Here is a 7,391-nt window from a genome sequence, read left to right on the forward strand (position 1 = left end):
AACAGAGGGCAAAGGTGTGGAAGTTGTGTGGAGAAACCCACAGAAATACCCAGTGTCCTAAGGTTTATTAACAGGAGGGAGCAGTGATCATCCACTGGCCTGAAGGAGCAAGAAGAAGGAGCATTTATGGGGACTTAAAGACAAAAAGACTGGGTGAAAGGGAGGCTCCGGGTCCATTTTGTTAAGGATACTACTTGAAGGAAGTAACTTCCCTGATCTCACACTGGAACCCAGAGGGGCAAGAGAACCCATACCGGCCAACTCAGGGCAGGGAGCAGAGTAGAGAAGGATGGAGAATGGATGAGGAGGGGCAACGAAAGACATCCACTCTTTTTTTTTTTCACAACATTAGCTGACGTTCCCTGGGTAGTAATCATGAGTATTAAAAAATGCCAGGCACTGTTCTAGGCATTTTATATACACTAGCTAATATAACCCTCACAACAATGCTGTGGGGCAGACACAGTGATTTTAGGGGTGAGAAATGGAGGCTCAGAGAGGTTAAAGAATCCAGGTCTTCCGGGCTTCAAAAGTCATTTCATAATCAGGAGACTAACTTCTTCTATGGAATTGACAGATCAAACAGCCATATTTTGGCTCGTTTGCCAGTAGGTGGTATAGCTGATCTTCTAGGTCTAGAATCACAGCTGGTTGGGGAACTTCTTGTTATTGTTAGATGTCATTAAGGAAGCTCAAATCTAGCAGGCAGTGATGCCCTGCTTTCTCTCTTTGGCCCTTATTTGCTTTACTTTAATATTTGTTTCTTAGCTTGTAAACTTTTGTTTCAGAGTATAACATGCATGCAGAAAAATATTCAGATTTGAGTGTGAATCCTGATGAATTTCCACACTGTGAATCCGCTAACCAGCACTCAGAACAAGAAACAGAATGTTTCAGCCCTTCATGGACCCTGTGCCCCTGTTTAGTGCCCAGCTGCCCTCTGTATCCCTGATTTCTAATCACATCACATTAGTCTTTAGTCCTTGTCGGGACTCAACAAGGAGATGAACAATAGTTATTTTACACTTAAGGCATAGTTATTAATGTTATTAATGATTTATTGTGCTAGATCAGCAGTTGATAAACTACAGGCCAAACACAACCCACTGCCCATTTTTGTTAATAAAGTTTTATTGGAACACAGCTACGCCCATTTGTTTACATATTGTCTGTGGCTACTTTCACGCTGCAACTGCAGAGACGAGTAGTCCCAACAGAGACTGTATGGTCCGCAAAAAACATTTACTATCTGGTCCTTTTAAGAAATACTTTACCACCCTCTGTGCTGGAGGATGAAAAACTGATTCAGTCTGTGTCTTCAAGATGTTTATGATCTAATGGAGGAGATTAATATTAAATAAGGAACTATACAAATAAATAATATACAGTGACAAGTGCTCTGAAAGAAAAGGCCAGAGTGCCAAGTATGAAACCAAGGAGGACCCTAGAGACCATCTACTTTGCACAATCGCATGTTTCAGAAAGTCTACCTGTCCTGGCATAACACAGGTTTTGTTTTACCCAGAGGGGGACAGTATGAATCCTGTGGAAATGTGGAGCGTATAGGTGAGCAGGCTAGTGAGAATAATTTTCCAGCACTCACCATTCCCAGGGGGAGGTGAGCCGGTACAGAATACCACATTTGAGGCACGTTACAGAGTTGCCCCCAACATTATTGCCCATGTCTACTTAATAACAGGATGTCACCTCACCTGTTCGCTTTTCAGCTGGACACTGGAACACGCTTCCTATCTTTTGTTACCTCGTGACCTTTCCTATCAGCAGCCTGTGACTGCAAATTCTTTATCCTTATGAACTTGGCTGCCACATGTGATTCTGATGGAAGATGGAATGAAGCCGCTGGCTGAGCCAACAGGTGCAAGCTTCAAGCGAGTGAGGTAGGTTTACATTTAATATTGTTGGGAAAGGTTTTATTTAATTTGTACCCCTGAGGGGTTTGCAAGTGAACATTTGGGCTTGCCTGTGAAGCAGGAAACTTGTGCTATCTTTCCATCTTTGCCTGATCTGGGATTGTGTGAGAGCAGAAGACCTATAGGGCATCAAGGTGGGAAAGTAGTGGGGGCAGAGACGCTGCTACGAAGAGCTCCAGCCTCCAGGCCTGCCAGGAGCGATCTCTTGGGTTTTCTGGTGTGAGCTGTTAAAATGTTTGAGACGGAGTCTCGCTGTGTCGCCCAGGCTGGAGTGCAGTGGCGCCATCTCGGCTCACTTCAAGCTCTGCCTCCCAGGTTCATGCCATTCTCCTGCCTCAGCCTCCCGAGTAGTACAGGTGCCTGCCACCACACCCGGCTAATTTTTTGTATTTTTACTAGAGACGGGGTTTCACCGTGTTAGCCAGGATGGTCTTGATCTCCTGACCTCGTTTCCGCCCGCCTCGGCCTCCCAAAATGCTGGGATTACAGGCCTGAGCCACCGCGTCTGGCCCCTTTTAGATAATTATTGAGGAGAAAAGTATCCTCACTGGGCAGGCATTTCAGTCCCCCTAAGTTGCATTTGTAGCTCTGAAAGGATCATCTTTGCAGCTGGTTATTGGATCAGGTGTCCTCAAACCCTCCCTAATTGCAGGCTAGCAGCCCTTTGAGCTTTGCATGTTCTTAGTACATCTGCAACAGCAGAGCATGACTTTGCCTTCCTGAGCTGCCTGCTAAAAGGAAAACAAAACCTGGATATGATGATCTTGTCTCTCCCTAAACAAAAAGCCTCAGAGAGACTGAGAACATGGACAAGAGAGGCAGAAATCATGCTTACTTTACAGAACCAGGGATCCTTTAAACCAGAACAGCAAAACCTCCAGGAAAATTTTCATGCACATAACTCAAACCCATAGTAGACATCAATAATCAATCATTGAGATTCTTTCTCTTAAGCCTGGATATGCCTCAGACTCATTCTTAACTTTGTGTTTCTGGTAGCTACTATCAGGAAATAAAATACAGGCTTAACTTAAACAGATTTACCATTCCTGATTTAAGTAATCACTGTCGAATAGATAATATATTATGATAACATAATAGCTAATACGTATTGAGTGTTTATTATGTGCTAGACATTCTTCTAAGTGCTTAACATGGATTAACTCATTTAATGTAAACCACATGATTACAGGCTTTGTTTGGATTATTGCTGCATTACCAGTACCTAGAAGAATTCATGATACATTGTGAGTGCTTAAAAAATACATATCTAGCCGGGCGCGGTGGCTCAAGCCTGTAATCCCAGCACTTTGGGAGGCCGAGACGGGTGGATCACGAGGTCAGGAGATCGAGACCATCCTGGCTAAGACGGTGAAACCCCGTCTCTACTAAAAAATACAAAAAACTAGCCGGGCGAGGTGGCAGGTGCCTGTAGTCCCAGCTACTCGGGAGGCTGAGGCAGGAGAATGGCGTAAACCCGGGAGGCGGAGCTTGCAGTGAGCCCAGATCCGGCCACTGCACTCCAGCCCCGGCGACAAAGCGAGACTCCGTCTCAAAAAAAAAAAAAAAAAAAAAAATACTTATCTAGGCCAGGCTCAGTGGCTCACATCTGTAATCCCAGCATTTTTGGAGGTTGAATGGGGAGGATCACGTGAGCCTAGGAGTTCAGACCAGCCTGAGCAACATAGTGAGATCTCATCTCTACAAAAAAAAATAATTACAAATTAGCCGAGCGTGGTGGTGCATGCCTGTGGTCTCAGCTACTCAGGAGGCTGGGTTGGGAGGATCACATGAGCCCAGGAGGTTGAGGCTGCAGTGACCCATGATGGCACTACTGCACTCAGCCTGAGTGACAGAGTAAGACTGTCTCAAAAAAAAGAAAAAAAAAAAGAAAAAAGAAAAAAGAAAAAAAAACCAAAAAACTTATTTAAATTAATTCTAAAAACAAATGTTATTCCCATATTCCAGATGAGGAAACTGAGGCCCAGAGAGCCTAAGTAATTCTCCTAAGCCAGTATGGATTGGAGCCATGATTTGATACTGCTTTATTATTTTACTTATACTTTTAACCACTTTGCTGCTTCTCACAGTAACTGTTTGATATGTCTTTTCTTATTTCTTAATGTCCAGTATGTTGGTTATTGAGGCTCCTGGCTTCTCTTTAATATTCTAGCTTTCATCATTTTTTGGTACTTTAGAGAGGTATCTCTCTGAAACTAAAGAATTGGGAAGGGTGGGAGTTCAAATCTAAGCGCCTATGGGGTTTAGCCAGAAACATAAATGAGTGAGCCAGGCCAGGTGGGCAGCCTGGGGAGGTGACAAGAACTTACCCTCTGGGAAGGTGCTCTCAGGTCCAGCCATTGTAGCTGTGGAGGATGCAAATAAATGTTGTTTTGTCATCCTGTTTTTCAAGATAAGTACAAAATCGGGATTTTGACAGGAAAATTGCAAATGGAAATATCCGTATGAAATATCTCAAATATAAAATGTGGACAACAAGACAATCTAAAAAACAAAACCAAAACATAGCAAGTCAATTTAAGCATCTCCGTATGCTCAATCTAGCCCACTGATCTGTAGTTAGCAAGCTATAGGAGAGAGAGAAGAAACTGAAATAGAAGTATAAGTGGCTTTAGATAACGGATCCTATAGTTCTTGTTTAAAAAAAAAAAAAGAACATGAGGAAAGACAGGTTATAACTATTTGTTAAGACCTTATAGTAGGGATTTCTAGGAAACAGAGCTACAATAATCACAGTATCACAGTACTTTTGCATAGTGCTTCATATTTTTCAACTTGCTTCTATATATGCATTTAAATCTCCCTGCAAATCATTTTGATGGCTCAGTCACTCAGTCAATATTAAACAGTGGAATTTAGGAATAGACCCTGATCTCCCGATTCTCAACCTGGTTTTCTTTTAGCTCTACAAATCCTGAGCAGTGATAACTGACCATCAATATTTGCAGTCCTTACAGGCTTGTATTTTTTTATCTCATACAATCCAGAGGTAAAATACTAGGATAAGGGACTGAGCTCTTGCATGATTACTGATAGAGAGAAACAGGACAATCATTTGAGGATACATATATGATTGCTAAAGCTTGTTATTTTTGGCAGATCGAGATTGTTGATTTCCATTTGGTCCTCCCTAAATAATCTCTAATTACAAAACTATGCACCTAGCAAAGGCTAAATAAATAATGTAATTGCGGCATAATCATTGTGTACATTCCTAAACACTCACCTAATGACTAGTAGTTTTAGAATTTGGTACTCCAAGCGCAGCTATTGCCAGCCAGAGCTGAAATGTGGCATGTTTTGCATGCTCCACGGAAATCATTTTAAATTAAGTGGATTTGAAAAATCATTACATGGAGGGAGATTTTTCTGATCACTTGGCCTGTGTGGGCCTCTCAAATGTCAGTTCTGTGCAGGAAGGGCTCGTGGTATTTGATGCCTTTCTGCCAGGTTGTGTATTTGACAGCTGTTCTGGGGTGTCTTTTCCCAGCCACTGGCCTGGCTACTGCCATAAAACCAATTAAAGTTGCAGGCAATTAACGTTATTTTCCTCAAGTGCTCCTGGCAATGCTTATATCATGGAGCACTTCAGCATGAAATCTGTGACCTTCGGAAATGCATGCACAAGAAGAGCAAATAAGCTTGGCTATGCATGTACGGTGTGCCATTGAGGTACAAAGAATATGAAAACAAATTGTAGTTGCTGGGTGCAGAGATGTCCGTGGAGCAGTTTATATCCTAGGATTCTTAGAAATGAAGATATGTGTTCACACCAAAACCCAGATAAACCATAAAGGTTGTAGGTATACTGAACAGCAAAACATTTGCATATGTTCAGCAAATTATTTAACAAAATTTATGAACTGAAACACATTCAGAAAGGGGCTCCATGACTAGTAGTTTGTACTTGTTTTGCCACATTTTAAGAAGGATATTAACAAACTGGAAATGAAAAGGGAAACCCTGACACTTTTAGGAAGGGTTAGAGACAACAGAGCTGTTTAATCTAGAGAGAGAAGATTTAGGGGTAAGGACATGAGAGTTATCCTTCATTAGGTAAAATGAACTTTCCATGAGAAAGTTTGTCTTATTCCCTAAGTTATCCCAACAGATTTTTTGCAACCATTGGTTGAGAAGGGGACCTGGAGCATAGTAGGTGATAAATAAAAGTGTATTAAATAAGAAAGAATGGGACACGCCATATGGCTGGGTATTATTTGCCCATTCAGTTAAAAAGAAATGAATATATAAAAATAGCTGTTCCATGCAATGTGTGGCTTTGTGAGATATGCTCATTGTTATCTGCATAAGCCAGAGTTACAAACCGGTAGCCTGTGGACTGTCACTTACATATGGACGGGTACTGTTTGCCTATTCAGTATTTTCTTAATTTTTGATGTTTAGAAAATTTTTAATTGAGATGCTTGCTTGTGCACTCCTGCTCTTGCTCTCGTGCATGCTCTCTCTCTCTCTCTCTCACACACACACACACCCCACATGTACACACTGCCCTTATCCTGCATTTTAACAATTGCCTGGAGCTGCATAGCTGGAACATTTGCGCTTTGGTTCTCATCAGACCTCACCACTCCCTGTTGTTTTAGACTGAGCTCCATTTCACTCACTGATCTGGCCTTCCTTGTCCCTGAAGGTAGCTGAGCTTGCCAACCTCAGTTTAAGCAGAGGCAGCAGTCAACCACCCATCATGGGAGTGTGTATAGCAGACACACCTGATAGCAGTAATGTAACTTAAGCATACCGTGACCTTATGGAAGATGCACCTGATAGCAATAACATAAGCATACCCTGAGAATGCAGATGCACCTGATCTATATAGACTGCATGCTTTTTACAAACGGTAGTGGTTCTCCTGTCCAGCCCACTGCCCCTGGACCAACCTGTATGTAAGTTCCTTCAATAAATCCTAGTCTCTTTCACTGTCTCTGGGTCTCTTTTTTGGCCTCTCTTACATGACTTTAATAGGGGCCTGGCATGACAATTGGCACGTGCACCAGCCAGGAGATCAGAGAAAGCCACATGAGCACCAAGAAAATGGGACTGGGAAAGGGGAAATATGAGGGAGAAATATCAGGCTAGCTGTCCATGCCTATGTGGGATCTGATAGCCACTACTCTTGATGGACAGGACCCAGTGTGTGAGCACAGGGATGCCCTGAAAACACTGAAGGGCCTGAAAGAGTTGGTGCAGGGGTTGATCTATCTGAGTAAAAGTCAGATGCTGGAGCTGTGGCAGCCACAGTTGGCTGGCTGCTCCTGACTGCAATTTGACAGCCCCTGAAGCTAATCCTGTAGCACAGGCAAGGGTGTGTCAGTTACAGGATGAACTAGGACTCGAAAGAGGTTCCAGATGAGTTCAGGCTGAAATCTCAGAGACCTTATTATCCCACATGGAGGGTGACAAAATGGAGACCTTTCCTTG

This window comes from Piliocolobus tephrosceles, chromosome 2, assembly GCF_002776525.5.
Source record: "Piliocolobus tephrosceles isolate RC106 chromosome 2, ASM277652v3, whole genome shotgun sequence".
Lineage (NCBI taxonomy): Eukaryota > Metazoa > Chordata > Mammalia > Primates > Cercopithecidae > Piliocolobus > Piliocolobus tephrosceles.